The sequence below is a fragment of the Giraffa tippelskirchi genome, chromosome X (assembly GCF_054371585.1).
Source record: "Giraffa tippelskirchi isolate mGirTip1 chromosome X, T2T-mGirTip1v1.2.pri, whole genome shotgun sequence".
NCBI lineage: Eukaryota > Metazoa > Chordata > Mammalia > Artiodactyla > Giraffidae > Giraffa > Giraffa tippelskirchi.
Window position 1 is genome coordinate 34169396 of NC_137289.1, and position 19949 is coordinate 34189344.

The following is a 19949-nucleotide window of genomic DNA, read 5'->3' on the forward strand; positions in this document are numbered from 1 at the left end:
ATATCCTGGAACCCCTCTCCAACCCCTGCCAGTTCTTTTTGATATAGAAATACTACTTGTACAATAGGAGAACTATCAATATTTTCTGTTGGCTAGATAATACTATTTTATCAATATTAATTTTCTGATTTTAATAGTTGCACTGTACTTATGTAAGATAAATATTTTGTTTTGTTCTGAGAGATACACACTCAAATATTTAGGGTTAAAGGAATATCAAGGCTAAAATTTACTCCCAAGTGGTTTAGAAAAAAGAGAAATATGCATATATATTGAAAGGAAATGATAAATTAATAGACTATTAATAATAGAGGAAGCTGGATGAAGGAACATGGATGTTCCTGCAACTTTTTTGGTAGGTCTGAAATTATTTTATAATAAAAAGTTACCCAAAAAGCACATACACTATTTTTTTTACTATTTAAAATCAAAAGCATTAATATATTCACTGAAAGATACCAGTTGAAACTTCTGAAATCTGCATCCCCCCCCCAAAAAATAGCACATACACTTTATCCTGGCAATTCCTTTGCTAAAACTACCCCACATGTATATAAAGATATGTGGGTGTTCATTGCAGCATTATTTGAAATACCTGAAGACCAGGGTCAAACTGTCCATTGATAGAGGTTTTTCCACATTACAAAGCACTATGTAACTGTTAGAAATAAGGAGGAAATCACCTTACATACATTAGAATAACTACTATTAAAAAAAAAAATATGTGGAGAAACTGGAACCCTCGTACAGTGTTGTTGAGAATGTACAGTGGCTCAGCAGCTACAGAAAATAATATAGAGTTTCCTCAAGAAAATTAAAAAAAGAATTATCATGTGATCCAGCAACCCCACTGCCAGATATGTATCCAAAAGAAGTGAAAGCGCGTTCTCAAAGAGATGTTTGCACATCCACGTTAATAGCAGCACTATTCACAATAACCAGGAGGTGGAAGCAACCCAAATGCCCACTGACACATGAATGGATAAGCAAAATTTGACATATGCATACAGTGGAATGTTATTCAGCCTTAAAAAAGGAGGAAATCTTGTCACATACTACACAATGGATGCAGCTTGAGGGCATTTTGCTAAGGGAAATAAGCCAGTCACAAAAAGTACTGTATGATCCCACTTCTATGAGGTATCTAAATTCATACAAACAGAAAGTAGAATGGCTGTTACCAGGGGCTGGGGGAAGGAGAAAGAAGAGTTGTTGAATGGATACAAAAGTTCAGATTTGCAAGATGAAAAAGCTCTTGAGATCTGTTTCACAAACAATGTTGATCTACTTAACACTATTGAACTATACACTTAAAAATGGTTGAGATGATACATTTTATGTTTTGTCTTTTGTGTGTGCTGCGTGCTCAGTTGCTTCAGTCGTGTGTGACTCTTTGTGACCCTATGGATTTTAGCCCACCAGGCTCCCCTGTCCATGGGATTTTCCAAGCAAGAGTACTGGAGTGGGTTGCAATACCTTCCTCCAGGGGAAATTGCCGACCCAGGGATCGAACCTGGGCCTCCTGCATCTCTGCATTGCAGGCAGATGCTTTACCACTGAGCCACTGGGGAAGCCCTATGTGTCTTTAACCACAATAAAAAAGGAGTAAATCTAGGTGTTCTGCTATGGAAAGATCTCCAAAAAAGATCATTAAGTTAAAAAACAAGGTGAAAATAATGTGAATGTTATTATTCTGTGTGTTCCTGCCCGTGTGTGTGTGTGTGAGAGAGAGAGAAAGAGAGAGACTGAAAAAGAGGATATATGTTTGCATTTGCCCTTAAAAATTCTGGAAGGCTACATAAGAAGCTGTTGACAGTGAGTGAGGCTGAGGGTTAAAGAGGGGAAACTATTTCTACTTTTTCATTTCACTTTTTAAAGTCTTCTGTACTGTTTTTTTTTTCACCACTTGCACATGTTATATTTACAGTAAATGTTTAGCATTTTTTACTGGAGCATAGTCACATTTAACATTTTAAATAATGGCTAATAATGGTGCCAGGCATTGCTCTAAGCACTTACATGGAGTAGCTTATTTAATCTGGAAAATAACTCTATGAAGTAGGTCCTTTATTAGTATTATTGCCATTTTATAGGGGGGAAATGGAGTCTCAGAGGGGTTGAATCCCACCATTTTAACCACTATTCTATGTCTCTATGCTGTCTATAAAAAGGAGTCACTCTTCGTCCTTTTGTTAAAGACATACTATATATACACATACATATATTATATATTATCTTTAACAAACACAATACATGCTCATTAAGGGTAAAAGAAAAAAAAAAGCTAATGTGAAAGGGAAGATCTAACCCTGGATTCTGCCAGCTAAAGATCAGCCTATTAACCTTTTGGTGTATGGCCATCCAGTCTTCAGCATATGGACCATTTTCTAGCCTAGTTGAGATTATATTGTACATAAAATTTTGTATTCTGCTTTTCTTCCACTCCACGTGATGTTATTTTCCCTTTAAACATCTCAAGTCCTCTTATAAAGAGTCATATTGAGTGTTTTTAGAGCTGGTAATGAGGGCCCCAGATTCATGTTAGGGAAAAGAAAGAGTAATAAAATCTTTGGAAAAGAAAAGCATGGAGAATAGTTGGGAAGAAAAACGTGTGGGTCTGCAGTTACTAAGAAATCGCTTCCTTTTACTTGTTCATGAGTGTGACAGTCTAGATTCTATATTTTTCTTCTTTCGGGATCTTTATTTTATTTTTCTCTATTCATAATTGGAAAGTTTTGTTGGGGTCAGTATGCCTATGTGACTGTGTCTGGGAAACAGGCAGACATTTTGGAAATTTTTCCAGGACTCCAGTTTTAGGAAAACTGGAAAACCAAAAGTAGATTATTGAGGTCTTAAGTTACTAAGAGAAAAGGGTATAATGATGGTGAGTCCTAGAGTATTATTGCAATATTATACCCTAAGTACAGAGACTGTCTAGCCCAATTCCCCTTTATTTTACAGGTGGAGAAGCCAAGCCCCAGAGAAGTAAAATCAACCACCTAGGCCACACAGCTATTAAGGGCAGAGTCTGCACTAAATTTAGGTCTCCTAATTCCTAGGCCACTGTTTTATGAAACTTCCGAAACCCTTTAAAATCAATTAATTAATCCTTGTAAGAACTCAGGGAAGTAGGTTAGTGTTATTTATTCTGACTTTAGAGCTATTTACTGGAAAAGTGATTAGGTGTCTGGAAGCCCAAACTGATTCTACTGTAATTAAACAGGTTTTTAATCACTCCAAAAAGAACAAACTATTAAGTAGGCTTATCATCTTAAGAATTAGCTTTCAGTGTCTTGCACAACCAGTTTAAAGATCACCACTTTCACCTGGCATCTTAAATTCCTTTTATATTAGGCGTAAAGCCTGTATTTTGGTGGTAAGATTAAGCAAATGCATAGCCCTTAGAAGCAACTGCATAGCCCTTAGATCGGCTGCTTCTTGGTGCCCCTCTAGTCCTCAGCGAATGAAGGAGCGGGAGGGGGAGGGTGTCACCAGTGGACTTGCATAAATTATTAGACTGCATCTATTTGCCTGTTGGTTTTCCTTCCAAATGACTTCGTTCAGCTGCAATTTCTTATCAGCCCTTTTGCTGTGTGAAATAAGCAGCGGACGCAATAGATTTCTTTATGTAATTTATTGCAGTAATTATTGTCTGACTATGATAAAATTGTTTGCCAAAGCCAACTTTAATTAAAGTTTGCAGAGAAGATTCTTTAATCATGAAAGGAAACAAGTTGGAATGTTGAGTTCACAATTGGAATCCGAGTGGATGTATTATAGCTTAGCAAGTAGGTGAGTTTGGAGTTCAGGGCCCCTTGTCTTTCCTTTCTCAGATTGTCTTGCTTCTAGTATTCACTGCTCTCATGCTGCCTGCTTTGGCATTCCACCAGAGCTTGTCCTTTCCAAAATGTACCTCTAGTGCCAAAATTATTTCCTGCCACTGTGAAAATGCCCAGGCCCCCAGTTCCTTGATCTCAGCCAGCAGGAGATGAGGGATTAGAGACAGAACTGAAAGAAACCTTGAAAAGCAAATTATTTGAATTTATTGATAGGGAAACTGAGGCTAGAGTGGCATGGTTACTTGCTGAAAGTTAATCGCAGAGCTGGAGTTCAAATACATCGAGGAATGATTTAACCAAGATGAACCTTAGGTTCTTCCCCTGTGAAATGGAAATCGGGATATTTACTGAGGTTACTACGAGGATCAAATATGACAAAATAAATGAAAATGCTTTGAAAACTCCTGTTCATATTGGTTGTTCTTGTTCAGTCATTAAGTCCTGTCTGACTCTTTGTGACCCTGTGGACTACAGCACGCCAGGCTTCCCTGTCCTTCACTATCTCCTGGAGATTGCTTAATTTTTTAAATTAAGCAATGCTTCTTACCTTATGCTAAGGGTTAATAACTAATAAATGTTAGCATTTGGATTTTACAAAAGGGATCTGCATTTTGAAAGAGAGGATCCCAAGGACACATCAAGGCCTAGAGGGAAAAAATGGACAGAGAAGCACTCTGGGTGCCCCTCAAAGCACTTAGCCAGGCAAAGCCATATATTTTAGGGGTAAGAACAAAACCCATTTTCAGAAGCCAGGGAGCTAAGAACTTCATAAAGAACCTGAAAAACTGCCCACACAGTCATTCTAGCATCTAGGGTGGGGTTTGATTCAGTTCAGTTTAGTCGCTCAGTCGTGTCCAACTCTTTGCGACCCCATGAATCGCAGCACACCAGGCCTCCCTGTCCATCACAAACTCCCGGAGTTTACCCAAACCCATGTCCATCGAGTCAGTGATGCCATCCAACCATCTCACCCTCTGTCGTCCCCTTCTCCTCCTGCTCCCAATCCTACCCAGCATTAGGGTCTTTTCCAATGAGTCAACTCTTCACATGAGGTGGCCAAAGTATTGGAGTTTCAGCTTCAACATCAGTCCTTCCAATGAACACCCAGGACTGATCTCCTTTAGGATGGATTGATTGGATCTCCTTGCAGTCCAAGGGTCTCTCAAGAGTCTTCTCCAACACCACAGTTCAAAAGCATCAATTCTGCGGCGCTCAGCTTTCTTCACAGTCCAACTCTCACATCCATACATGACCACTGGAAAAACCATAGCCTTTACTAGATGGACTTTTGTTGGCAAAGTAATGTCTCTGCTTTTAAATATGCTATCTAGGTTGATCATAACCTTCCTTCCAAGGAGTAAGCGTCTTTTAATTTCATGGCTGCAATCACCATCAGCAGTGATTTTGGAGCCCCCAAAAATAAAGTCTGACACTGTTTCCACTGTTTCCCCATCTATTTGCCATGAAGTGATGGGACCAGATGCCATGATCTTAGTTTTCTGAACATTGAGCTTTAAGCCAACTTTTTCACTCTCCTCTTTCACTTTCATCAAGAGGCTCTTTAGTTCTTCTTCACTTTCTGCCATAAGGGTGGTGTCATCTGCATATCTGAGGTCATTGATATTTCTCCTGGCAATCTCGATTCCAGCTTGTGCTTCTTCCAGCCCAGCGTTTCTCATGATGTACTCTGCATATAAGTTAAATAAGCAGGGTGACAATATACAGCCTTGATGTACTCCTTTTCCTATTCGGAACCAGTCTGTTGTTCCATGTCCAGTTCTAACTGTTGCTTCCTGACCTGCATACAGGTTTCTCAAGAGACAGGTCAGATGGTCTGGTATTCCCATCTCTTTCAGAATTTTCCACAGTTTATTGTGATCCACACAGTCAAAGGCTTTGGCATAGTCAATAAAGCAGAAATAGATGTTTTTCTGGAACTCTCTTGCTTTTTCAGTGATCCAGCGGATATTGGCAATTTGATCTCTGGTTCCTCTGTCTTTTCTAAAACCAGCTTGAACATCTGGAAGTTCACGGTTCATGTATTGCTGAAGCCTGGCTTGGAGAACTTTGAGCATTACTTTACTAGCATGTGAGATGAGTGCAATTGTGCAGTAGTTTGAGCATTCTTTGGCATGGCCTTTCTTTGGGATTGGAACAAAAACTGACCTTTTCCAGTCCTGTGGCCACTGCTGAGTTTTCCAAATTTGCTGGCATATCAAGTGCAGCACTTTCACAGCATCATCTTTGAGGATTTGAAATAGCTCAACTGGAATTCCATCACCTCCACTAGCTTTGTTCATAGTGATGCTTTCTAAGGCCCGCTTGATTTCACATTCCAGGATGTCTGGCTCTAGGTGAGTGATCACACCATCGTGATTATCTGGGTCATGAAGATCTTTTTTGTACAGTTCTTCTGTGTATCCTTGCCACCTCTTAATAACTTCTGCTTCTGTTAGGTCCCTACCATTTCTGTCCTTTATCGAGCCTATCTTTGCATGAAATGTTCTTTTGGTATCTCTAATTTTCTTGAAGAGATCTCTAGTCTTTCCAAATCGGTTGTTTTCCTCTATTTCTTTGCATTGATTGCTGAGGAAGGCTTTCTTATCTCTCCATGCTATTCTTTGGAACTCTGCAATCAAATGGGAATATCTTTCCTTTTATCCTTTGCTTTTTGCTTCTCTTCTCTTCCCAGCTATCTGTAAGGCCTCCTCAGACAGCCATTTTGCTTTTTTGCATTTCTTTTCCATGGGGATGGTCTTGATCCCTGTCTCCTGTACAATGTCACGAACCTCTGTCCATAGTTCATCAGGTACTCTGTCTATAAAATCTAGTCCCTTAAATCTATTTCTCACTTCCACTGTATACTCATAAGGGATTTGATCTAGGTCATACCTGAATGGACTAGTGGTTTTCCCTACTTTCTTCAATTTAAGTCTGAATTTGGCAATAAGCAGTTCATGATCTGAGCCACAGTCTGCTCCCGGTCTTGTTTTTGCTGACTGTATAGAGCTTCTCCATCTTTGGCTGCAAAGAATATAATCAATCTGATTTCGGTGTTGACCATCTGGTGATGTCCACGTGTAGAGTCTTCTCTTGTGTTGTTGGAAGAGGGTGTTTGCTATTACCAGTGCATTCTCTTGGCAAAACTCTATTAGTCTTTGCCCTGCTTCATTCTGTACTCCAAGGCCAAATTTGCCTGTTACTCCAGGTGTTTCCTGACTTTCTACTTTTGCATTCCAGTCCCCTATAATGAAAAGGACATCTTTTTTGGGTGTTAGTTCTATAAGGTCTTGTAGGTCTTCATAGAGCCGTTCAACTTCAGCTTCTTCGGCATTACTGGTCGGGGCATAGACTTGGATTACTGTGATATTGAATGGTTTGCCTTGGAAACGAACAGAGATCATTCTATCGTTTTTGAGATTGCATCCAAGTACTGCCTTTAGGACTCTTTTGTTGACCATGATGGCTACTCCATTTCTTCTAAGGGATTCTTGCCCACAGTAGTAGATATAATGGTCATGTGAGTTAAATTCACCCATTCCAGTCCATCTTAGTTCTCTGATTCCTAGAATGTCGATGTTCACTCTTGCCATCTCCTGTTTGACCACTTCCAATTTGCATTGATTCATGGATGTAACATTCCAGGTTCCTATGCAATATTGCTCTTTACAGCATTGGACTTTGCTTCTATCACCAGTCACATCCACAGATGGGTATAGTTTTTGCTTTGGCTCCATCCCATCATTCTTTCTGTAGTTATTTCTCCACTGATCTCCAGTAGCATATTGGGCACTTACTGACCTGGGGAATTCATCTTTCAGTGTCCTATCTTTTTGCCTTTCCATACTGTTCATGGGGTTCTCAAGGCAAGAATACTAAAGTGGTTTGCCATGCTCTCCTCCAGCGGACCACATTCTGTCAGACCTCTCCACCATGACCCATCCGTCTTGGTTGGCCCCACACGGCATGGCTTAGTTTCATTGAGATAGACAAGGCTGTGGTCCGTGTGATCAGATTAGCTAGTTTTCTGTAATTTTAGTTTCAGTGCGTCTGCCCTCTGATGCCCTCTCGCAACACCTACCATCTTACTTGGGTTTCTCATACCTTGGACGTGGGGTATTTCTTCACAGCTGCTCCAGCAAAGTGCAGCCATTGCTCCTTACCTTGGACAAGGGGTATCCACTCACGACGGCCCCTCCTGACCTTGAATGTGGAGTAATTCCTCTTGGCCCTTCTGTGCCCATGCAGCCGCTGCTCCTTTGGCCTGCGGTAACACCTCTTGCCGCCGCCCCCGGCCCGGCCTAGCTCCTCTCGGCCACGCTTCTGCGCGGAGCCATCGCAGCCACCTTGCTTCTGCGCCGAGCCGTCGCGGCCGATTACGTTAGCTTAAAAGGCCCCTTTAATACTGAAGTTCTATAATTGTGTGATTCCAAGTGATTCATTTTTATAACATATAGCTTTTCTTCAGACACCATAATTCGAAAAAATAACATGAATCCCAATGTTCACTGCAGTGCTGTTTACAATAGGCAACACACAGAAGCAATCTAAATGTCCATCAACAGATGAATGGATTAAAAAGATGTTGTATATATATACACACATACACACACATACACACACACACATAATGGAATATTATTACTTGGCCATAAAAAAGAATGAAATAATGCCAATTGTAGTAACATGGATGGACCTAGAGATTATTATATTAAGTGAAGTAAGTCAGACAAAGACAAATATTATATGATGTAACTTATACGTGAAATCTAAAGAAATAATACAAATGAAATTATTTACAAGACAGAAAAAGATAGACATAGAAAACAAACTTACCTTTACCAAAGGGTAAAGGACGGAGGGATAAATTAGGAGTTTGAGATGAATAGATACATACTCCTATATATAAAATAAACAAGGACTTACTGTATAACACAGGGAACTATATTCAATATATTGTAATAACCTATAATGGAAAAGAAAGTAACACTATTGTAAAACAACTTCAATTAAAAAAAAAGACATTAGAGTGTTTCAGGTCAGGATTAGGAGGGTGGGAAGCAGGTCACTCTAGACTTTGTACCAAAGGCGAAGAAGTGTTGGAGACCATGGATCATTTGAAAAACAACAGGGAGTTTTTGGCCTGAAGTGTACAGTGCTCTGTGGTGGAGGTGGAACCACTGGAAATGAGGCTGAGGCCAGATCTCCAAGGATTTTATATATGCTTTGCCATGGATTTTGGATCTTATCCTGAAAGCAAAGGAGGGCAGAAAGGAAGTAAAAAAGGATTTGAAGCTGGGATAGGCTTTGAAGTTAGAGTGTGGTGGTGTGATTATATTTGTGTTTAAGGACAACTCTGACTTCTGGTGTAAAATGGATGAGGAGAGGAGCTTTGAGGGGCCAGCCAGAAGGGTGCAAGTCTAGAGGCAAAGGGCCAGGTTAAGAAGCTCTTTGGCAGTTGTGCAAACAGGATGGGAACCAGAGCAAGGCAGCTAGGTAGCAAGCAGGAATGTAGAGATATTTAGGACAGAATGAGCAGGCAAAGAGGTCTCCATAGAAGAGACTGAAATTAGCACCCCCCCCAATCAAAACCCGATGACATTTACCAGCTAATGAAGTAGAAAACAGAGTCTTGTGATAGCAGCAGAAGTGAGATATAGCCCCTGGGGTGAGTTGACAATAAATCTAATATGCATCGACCATGTGATATGGCAGTCAAGAAAGCAAATGCCATCCTTAAGAAGCTAGAGGAGAAGAGTCTAGTGTCTGGACAAGGGACAAGATGGTGCAGAAGGGTCTGTGCCCTGGGGTTGCAGGGGATGGGAGGGAGGTTAGACCCAGTTCCAGCCTTCTACTTTTAAAAGATATAAAGGAATTGGCTTAAACTGAAAGCAGAGCCTTGAACCTGGGTCTCTGGAGCAGACTCTAGTCTGGTAGAATTGTGGGATCAGATTTGTCTTCAAATTGTTGGACCACCATTGGGAAGAGGGGCAAATTTGGTTTTGTGTGAAGTTACCAGGGGGCCGGTTTCACTTAGCCTCAAGCTATGAGTCAGAGACACAAGCATAGGTCCGTGGGGCTAGTGTGTCCTTGTCACTGGAAGTTGTTCAGACTAGAGGGCAGGGACCCTGTATGTGGGAAAAGAAAACCAAAAACCCAAAGCGAAAACAACCTGGGCGAGGGTAGAGTCAGTTGATGACCTTCGAGGTTCCTGCTGACCCTGTGATGTGTAAGTTCTGGCCAAGCACGTGCACATTTCTCAGCAGTCTTTCCTTAGGGATGAGGTGCACGGTATCTCTCTCGATTGCTTTCTTATACTGCTTTATTCAAAGCATCTGGCTCGCGTGGCAGTCTGCAGACCAGGTGAGTTGCAGGCTCTAAATTGCTGTAACTTCGTTCAGGGGTGGGGGGTTGGGGGAGCCTGAGCAAAGCCTTGCAATCCTCAGGAGCAACCGTGCTGTGGGATAAACTTTGGCTCTGGCTCTGCCGCACGAGAGGGGCGGGGTTACTTGAATTGATTCTCAGGAGAAGGCGATTGGCCCCTGGGGAATCCAAGGGGCGGGACTAGTCTATTGTTGCCATTGGTCCTGAGGGCAAGTTGAGGGATGGTAGCAAGAGGGGTGGAGTCCACGAGGGAAGGCAATTGGCTAGGCTAAAGCCCACCAAGGGGAGTGGGCCGGCAGGCGGGTGAGCCTGAAGCCGGGAGTCTGCAGCCAGTAGCCGGGAGGCGGCGGCGCGAGCTCACCGGGGCCTCGGCGGGGCGAGGGGCGCACGGGGCGTTGGCACCGGGACGCGCGCCTGCGTCGCCGACTTGGATGCGGCGGGGACGCTTCTGCGCCCCGTGCGCTCGACGCGAGCCATTCAACAGCTGGCCTCGCGGGCTACAATCGTAGGGAGCGACTGGGAGCTTTGCCGGTCGAGACTGCGGCGATTGGAAAGACGCGGCGGCAGTAGCGGCAGCCGGGGTACGCCAGCAGAGACCCAGGTGGAGACGCAGCAGCACCCCAGGATCCTGGTAAATGCCCTCCGCTCTGCTTGCAGAGCGGCAGCCACGTCCCGCTGCGTATCGCGGGCCGGCCGGCCTGGCCTACAGGAGCTGGGTGCCTGCAGACAGGGCTACGCGGGACCCACAGCGGGGATCAGGGAGGGGATGCTCAGGAGGCCTGGGTCGCTCCGCCTGCCCCTGCAGAGTCAGGGTTTCCAGAGATGCGCTGGGGCTCTTCCCCTGGTCCTCTCCTTTCACCCTAGACCTTGCCGCACCTCCCCCGGCCCTGGCGCCGCACTAGGATCGGCTCTGGCACACACGCCAGGGCTCGCTTCGGCCGCCGAGGTCACTCGAGGCATTCCCCTGGGGTACGGTGACAGGGCGTCTCGCTAATGAGACCTAAAGGTGCCCTCTCCGGTACCGTCCACAGGCCAAAGGCCGGGTGCTCCGCTCCCCCCACCCCGCCCCCAACTTTGGTGCACTCCTCCAATTAACCAGCAGCGGGGCACCGCCGCCCCCGCCCGGCTGTGACCCAGTCCTGGGCTTCAGGGATTTGTCAAGGGTCTCGCTGGAGGTTTCCAGCGTGGGTGGAATAAAACTGTTCCCAATCTGACTGGTGCGACAGGGCCCACCCATGGCACGGGGTTCCGAATTTAGGTTGGGGGCAGCGGGGCTAGGGAAGAGCAGTTTGGAGAGGCCCAGGCGGTAGGAGAAACCGCTGGAGAAGTCAGGTAGTCTTGATGCGTAGGACTCGCCTCTTCTTTACACGCGGTCTCCTGAACTTGGCGATTTTATTTAAAGCCAACTGTTACCAGAGAACTTTTGAATGTTGCTAACTCTGAGGAGTGAGTTTTATTGGAACACTGGATTCCAGCATGAGGACTGGTCACCCTTTTGACTTTTCTATTTTCTCTGTGTCTTGTCTAGATTGGGATTAAGGTCTCAAAGATCAGGCCCATTTTGCAGCGTTCTCTCCTACCTGCCTCAATCTAACTTTGGAACGTCATTCTGTTGAGAGAGTGAATTTACACACGGACAGGGCTCCGTTTTCATGCTGAGAAAACTACTCTTTGGGATAATATAGTTGGGGTCTCTCCAGTTCTGGGTTTTTTTGTTTGCTTTTTAAAGAATGTGGCATTCCAGTAGTCACATTTTTCTGTGCCCCGTTTCTCTGTTTGGGCAGGAGGAGTCACTCAAAGCATTGAGTAGCTTGAAGTGTGGAATAACGTGCGTGAAGTTATTTTTACCTTGGCTTTTACTAAGCACAGAGAAAAGTAGCAAGTGGAATAGGCCTGCTGGCACGGGTGTCAGGGGATCCCAGCTATGGTGTAGATCAGAGGACGACTGCAGGTAGAGTAACAGAGCCGAGGTGCGGAACCAGTGAAGACCATCTTGGCTCCTGCGACGGCGCGTGGGCTAAGTCGCTTCAGTCGTGTCGGACTCTTTGCGACCCCGTGGACTGTAGCCCGCCAGGCTCCTCTGTCCATGGGATTCTCCAGGCAAGAACACTGGAGTGGGTTGCCATGCCCTCCTCCAGGGCTTTCCGTGTAGTCCTAGCTAAAGAGCGCACCTGCAGTGTGGCCCTTTTGCCTGGGTTCCCTGCCATACACTTATGCAGAGAGTGTGGCTTTTGACTGGCTTCGTGTGTCATCTTCAGCATCAAAAGGAAAAGTGAGGTGCAGAGATTTGGGAATGTGAAGCTAGCTCATAGTGGTGGCAGTTGTGGTGGTGGTGGTGGTGTGTGTCTGTGTGTGCACGCGTGTGTGAGGGAGAGAAACTTGCTTCTAATGCTAAAGCAGCTCTCTGCCACCGAGCCTGGCTATGGGTTTGTCTTCCTAGCCTGCATTCTTACCTTTGCTAGAGAGATGGGTTTTGGCTGAGCTGTTTCAGAGGCAGGGTTGTGTTACTTGTATAATTCTCTTAGTGGCCGTGTTGGGCCTGTATCAGTTCTATGTTACAGCCAGCATGCTCATGAAGTGGTAGGATGCTATATATTAATAGAAAGTCGGAGGCTGAGGTAGACCAATGCCCGAGGCACAGTCTGAGCAGAGATGTGGACCGCATGGAATCCAGTGGTGCTTTGCTCAGAAGAGACACCATAAGGCTGGACCACTTAACAACAGAAGAAGGCCAGCCATAATAATAATAAGCATTCACCTTAATTGAGTGTTTATGAGCATTAAATACTTTACTTGCATAATTTTTCGTAAACTTGACAATTCTGTAAGGTAGGCATTATTATCTTCTAAAGCTCAGAGAGGATAGCTAAATCACCCAGCTGGTCAGTGTCACAGGTGGGATTTGAACCTGGGTCTGATTGACACCAGCCCTTGAGCTTGAAAACATTTTACCATTTCATGTCACAGAGGAGGTTTCAGAAACCAGGTGGGATATGAACAAGGCTTTGAAGAGTGGGGTTTATGTAGGGAGAGAGGACATTTAGAGAGAGGGGTTTGAAGGAACTCGAGGGAGACTGGCCTGGCTAGAATGCGGGATGGACACAGGGCATGATTAAATACAGAGCTGGTGGGGGTGGAGTTGTGTTCTGAAGAGTCTTGAAAGGAACTTGGGACTTGATGCAGTAAGAATGAGGGGCAAGGTTGAGAATTTTTGAGCAAAGACAAGCAGGTCAAAGCCAGTCCTCATTTCTTGGTGTGCCCTACCTGGGTCCCCGGGCCTGTGCCTGCCTCACCCTTTCTTGAGAACCTTGCCCAGCTGTCAGTATATTTAACTCTTGTTTTAAAATTTCCTGAAACTTTGGAGAGCACTGGGTACATGCAACCAAGCAGAAGGAGCAAGCTGGGAGTCTGGGGTCAAGTTCAACCCTAGATGGATGTGCTTCAGCCTGTACAATATTTTTTTAAAAGCAATTGAATTAGGGGCCAACGTTGAAAAACCAAAGAGCCCAATAAAAATCAGAATTTCCAGCTTCTCTCTTCGTTTAAAAATTTTAAATTTTTTTAATTTAATTTTTTTTTAACACCGAAACATTTTGTATTGGGATATGGCAAATTAACAATGTTGTGATAGTTTCAGGTGAACAGAGAGCTTCTCTTGAAATGCCAGAAGGCTTGGCCTGGGTTTCGCCTACAGAAGACAGAACCATGCAGTGCTGACTCCTTGGCTGGGGTCACATTCCCCGCGTCCTGGGACACACCTGACCTGGTGGGCCCCAGACCCCTACTCAAGGGCAGCACTCATGCAGGAAGGTGCTAATTTAGGATTAGCTTCTTGTCTTACTGTGTAATTAGGGAATTGTCAGACCTGCAGAAGGACAGACACTGAAATGTGAATATTCTTAACATGCAGGAATGCTGTGGCCCTGTCTGGGGAAGGGTTACTGACCAGGAACTGTGTGGCATCCTGACATGGCACCTTTCCTCTGGGCTGGGATTTCGAAGCCTGCTCTGATGGGGTCCCAAAGAGACAGTCTGGCAGGCCTTGCTTGGACTCAGGTTTTGTTCCTGAGAATCTGGGTCAAAATGATGAAAAGAGTTCAGAGGGAAGAAGAACCAACTCAGAGATGGTGACCTAAAAAGCAACATGTTAAAAAGGTGAATCTGGAAGTCACTGAAGACACTCTATATGTTCTAGGGGGACAGGTACAAGCCATTTCTGTGCTGGTGTTTGAGGTGAGAGGTCTTCTTGGTGCAGGTCTGTACAGGCCCTGCAAGACTCTTAGCAACTCTGGCCCTCTGCTCACCCAGTGACAGCAGTACCTGTCCCTGTGCCAGTTGTTGTGACAACTGCAATCAATGGTAACTATGCCTGTCCTATCACTTTTGAAGGGCACAATGCTAACACATTTGAAAACCACTGAGGTCTATTCCCAGGAATTCTAACATCCATTTCAGGAGGAAGAGTGTTAAACCCATTATCACTTCTCTATGGCCCAGAGTATATCCTGTGCTTCCCACGGTGCTCACCATATGCTTCTTCAGATTGCGGTGGTCTTAATTTCTTTCTCTTTCTAGACACAGTTCTTTGAGGGTAGCTGTAGCTTCCAAAGTGTCTTAAACACTTAAATGGAGTAGCTGCTTATAGGTGCACTTAACTGATCTCCACATTCACTGATTAATATTAGTAGCTCTGGGGGCCTTGAAAGAACAAGCATGTCTGTTTTAGCATTTTACTATTCATCTCCAGGTGCTATTATTTGTATTTTCAATATGAGAGTAACACTTTTTCTTTAAAAAAAGAATTGAAGTATAGTTGATTTATAATGTTGTGTTAGTTTCTGGTGTACAGCAAATTGATTCAGTTATACAAATGTATATGTGCATATTTAATATTTTTCAGATTCTTTTCCATTATAGGTCATTAGAAGGTGTTGAATGTAGTTCCCTGTGTTGTACAGTAAATCCTTGTTGTTTATTTATATAGTGGTGTGTATCTGTTAATCCTAAGCTCCTAATTTGTCCCTCCCCCTGGCTTTCCCTTTTGTTAACCCTAAGTTTGTTTACAACATCTGTGAGTCTGTTTCCAATGTAGTTGATGAGCAAGTTCTTTGCTTCAGGAAAGACTTAGTATTGTTAAATCCCTCCCACATGCCGGCTCTGTTCTAGGCTCTGAAGAGAAAATGATACACAAGACACATGCGGTCCCTCCCTGCTCTCATGGAACTTCCAAACTGGGGGTGGGGGGGGGTTGGGGTGGGGCAGATAAAAAGCATATTAACTAGTCCACGTGATCATTTCAGTGTTACAGTGAAAATAAGATGGGTTGCTACACTACAACTTGACGGGGGTGGGAGCAGCCCTGTTTAAGACAGTGTACTCTGAGTTGAATCTGAAAAATGGGAAGGAGCCAGCCATGAGAAGAGCTTGGAGGAGAGTGCTGCAGCCAGAACCCAGCATGGGGGCAAAGGCTCTGTGAGGGGTGAACCTGACGTGTTCAAGGAACTGTCAGGAAGGCCAGTGTAGCTGAAACAGAAAGGACAGGGCAGTAGGGGAGAAGGGTAATGGGGGTGAAAGAGGTGGGTAGGGGTTGGATTTAAGGCGAAGCAGTTTAGATTTGGTACAAAGCATGCTGGGGAGCCACTGGAGGGTTTTGAACAGAGGAGCAACACCATCTGAGTTAGGATTTTAAAAAAAATCATCTTAACTGTTGTGTAGCTTGAACTCTATGGGGGCAAGGATGGAAGGAGAGAGACCAGTAGGGGGCTGTTGCAGTCATCCAGGTTAGAGATGATGATGGCGTGAACCTGGGGGGTAGCTATGGAGATGGATTTGGAATGTTTGATCAAGGAATGGAGTGGAAACGATCTTGCTGCAGTATTGAATCTGAAAGGAGAGGAGGAAGAATGCCTGATTTTGAGCCTGAGCACCTGAGTGAAGGGAGATAAGAGTCACTGGGTTGCGGGGGTGGGGGGTAGTCTGAGGTAGGGAGCAGGTTTGGGGGGAGGAAAATTAAGGTTGAGGTGCAAATGGGACATTTAGCTTGGAGACATTGAATGGGTGGTTGAATATCAGTGTTAGGGTTGGCTGGAGCTCCAGGCTATTGAAAAATTAAATGCAAGTTAGAGCCACTTTAAGTTGACATTATATGGCAAATAACTAACAAAGGTAGTGGAAATTAGGACAGTGAGGATTCAACCATCCCTCCCCTCCACCTTTCGCCCCTGGCAACCTCAAGTTTATTTTCAGTCTGTGAGTCTGTTTCTGCTTTGTAAATAAGTTCATTTGTACCATCCCTTCTAGCTTCAACATATAAGCGATATTATATGATATTTCTGTCTGACTGACTTTACTCAGTATGACAATCTCTAGTCCGTCCATGTTGCTGCTAATGAATAGTTGGGGAGTTTGAGATTGACATGTACACAGTGCTTTATTTAGAGTGGGTAACCAACAAGGACCTACTGTATAGCATGGGGAAGTCTACTGAATGTTACATAACAATCTAAGTGGGAAAAGAATTTGAGAAAGAATAAATATTGGGTTGGCCAAAGAAGTTTATTTGGATTTTTCTAAAACCTGAACAAACTTCTGGCCAACTCAATACACGTATATTTGTGACTGGGTCCCTTTGCTGTGCTCCTGAAGCTAGCCCAACATTGTTAATCAACTAAACTCCAATATAAAATAAAAAGTGAAAAAGAAACCAATAAGGACCCAGCATGAGCAGGGCTGCAAGAAGATCAGGCATGTTAATACTGCCGTTGGCACGATAAATTGATTTTATCTTTCAGAAGAACAACTTGACAATATGTAATGAGCCATGCAAATGTTTTCCTAGCCTTTGACATGGGAACATATTTCGAGGAAACAGTTTTTTAAAAGATTTGTACAAAGATTTCCATTAGTGGTGCTTGTTCTCATACTAGTAGTACAGAGCGGTAGTGGCGCTCTTGTGAAAAAGAAAAAAGAAAGCACAGATCCCAAGGGAGGGGGACTATCTAACCAAATATATAGTAACTCTAAAGAGTTTCTATAGACTTTGTCTTTATATAGAATTTCTCTCTATATAGAATTTTCTATAGGCACAAAAAGTGAGAAATGTGTTGACTATGTCACTTCTGGAATTGTGACTCAACAGGTGCAAACACAGATTGTGAAGGCCCATAAGTACAACTGTGTGAACCTCACACGCTGTTCATGCTGAAAATCATAAATATACAGTTGTCCTGTTTTTTCAAACCACCCCATCTTCTTTTGACTTTGTCCCCCTTTCTCCCTGGCAGTGTTTGGTGATCAGGGTGCCATGACACAGAGGTCCACCATGAAGAATTCACGTGAATTGTGGCTTCTCCAGTCTTTCCTCCCTTTATCACACTTTTGCCAGAAGGTATTGGAAAGTATCTTCTCCTGCAGGATGTGTATTCAAATAAGTTTCCCTTGGGATTTTAAAAAGGTTGTGAAATACCCTGGCTCTGACAGACTGCTTAGGAGTGCAAAGCATGGTCCCATGTAAAGGTCGCTTTTTCCCTGTAGGTGGCGACTTGTGGGCAGGAATCTTGCTGGTAATTTTCAGGCTGTGAAGATAAAACCCAAGAAGCAAAACACTGGTGACTTGACGATATGCAAATATTATTTCTCAAAAATAATACTCTGACTCTTCAATGAGTGAGGCAGAAGTACAGAAGATACTCAACCACATTCCATTAAATCCCTGATAGCTTTTTTCCCCCTAATGTAAAGAAGAGAAAGCAATGTGTTTACTTCAGTAGCTTCATAGTAAATTAATACAAGGTTTAAGGCCGTATTCCTAGCCAAAAGTGTCTAGAGAGAGATATTTTGTAACAAAAATGTTCTTGGTGTTGAAAAAGTGGGCAAAAGAGCAAAACATTGGTCAGAGGGGTCTTCCAACTGCCCTGTGCACATTTTAAATAATAGCTCCCTCCCTTGCAAACCATGGACTGACACTCATACTAACAGAGTTGCATAGATGTATTTGCACTGAAAGGCCTAACACAAACCTTTCTTTAGGTTAATTTAGTGAATAAGCACGCACGCACACACACACATTTTTTAAATGGAAGTATTGGTGATTTACTATATTGTGTTAGTTTCAGGTGTATAACATAGTGATTCAGTATTTTTGCAGATTCTCTTCCATTATAGGTTATTACAAGATATCAGGTATAATTCCCTGTGCTATACAGTAAATCCTTGTTGCATATCTATTTTATGTAGTTTGTTGATCCCATGCCTCAAATTTGTCCCTCCCCACCTCCTTCCCCACTTTGGTAACCATAAATTTATTTTCTATGTCTGAGTCTGTTTCTGTTTTGTATATTTATTTATTTGTATTATATTTTAGATTCCACATATAAGTGATATTATACAGTATTAGTATTTGTCTGACTTCTTTCACTAAACATAGTATTCTCTAGATCTGTCTACATTGCTACAAATGTCAATATCTCATTCTTTTTATGGCTGAGTAATTGGGTTAATTTATTTTTATTACTCTAAGAAACACTTGGCTTTCCCCAACATTATCACATGAAGGAAACATTCATATGATCTTTTAAAAGAGGGAAACAAAAACAGGAAATTAAGTTGCCCAAAGAGGTGAGTTAACACGAATCCAGTTTTCTTCATTTCAAGATCAAAATTTCCTATACTAAACCGTACCTTAGAGCAGATTTTCTTTGTGTGGTAGAAGAGATTCTGTCTCAGTAGGACTGCAGTATTTCATGGTCACAAATTGGTCATTGCTGTGGGTCTCCAAAAAGTCACTTCTTTTATGCCCTGAAAGCCCCCAGAGCCACAATAAGCCCTTTAGGACCATCTTAATTTAAGAATTTAGTCATTTGGTGGATCCTAGATTGGTTGCCTTCCTCTTATTGCAACTCTGTTTGCTGCTCATTTTAATGATGTGATTTAAAGATTTTTAAGATCAGAGCATATGGTCAGTCTCAGTTTTTAAATTGCTGTTCAGGGGACTTCCCTGGTGGTCCAGTGACAGACTCTGCATTCCCAATGCAGGGGGCCTGGGCTTGACCCCTGGTCAGGGAACTAGATCCCACCTGCCACAAGTGAGTTTGCATGTCGCAGCTAAGACCTGGCACAGCCCAATAAACAAATATTTTAAAAAATTGTAGTTCGGGTTAATGATGTATCAAAACACCTGAACGTTCACCCATGACCTCTTGACTGAAAAACCAGGGAACTCCTCTATTTGGTCAAGACTTACTGGAATTCTGTACTAGTCGAGAAATTGGAAATTGACTAGGTTCATTTGACCCAAATGCAATTTGGCTGCCTGCTGACAATGAATATGTCAATATAACTTTATACATCTTAAATGCTTTCAAAATGACTTAATTTTAAGGTTCAAAAGCCTAAAGAAAAAAGGCAGCAAAGGACTACTTTGAAAGAGGATACCGAGTTGTGCAGATGGCCTTATTTTTTTCACTGTTTTTAAAAAATGTGCCTCATTCAAATGGCCTCGCTAGCACTCTGACAGCAAGTATTTATGAGAGTGAGAAAAAGGGAGAGAAAATGAATGAGGCATACTTTGCTCATGACTCAGGTTCTTTTAATGTCACGGTTCTGATCTAAAACACCTGAGGTGTAGCAGAGGCCTCCCTCTAGTATCTTCTGAAATGAGAGAAGGTATTGGAGAAACTTTGCTTGCAGACCCCATGGAATGTATTGATTTTTCACTGCAGATTCAAA

At 43.2% G+C, this 19949-nt stretch overlaps 1 protein-coding gene across 1 annotated transcript in view; it reads left to right on the top strand.

Annotated features, from left to right (window-relative positions):
* Positions 1-10405: 10405 nt before the first annotated feature.
* LOC145535556 (A-kinase anchor protein 17B-like) overlaps positions 10406-19949 on the top strand; it is a 30841-nt gene continuing 21297 nt past the window's right edge. Inside the window, exon 1 of the mRNA XM_081564000.1 lies at positions 10406-10854. The gene's annotated coding sequence lies outside the window, so the exon portion shown is untranslated. The remainder of the gene's footprint in view (positions 10855-19949) is intronic.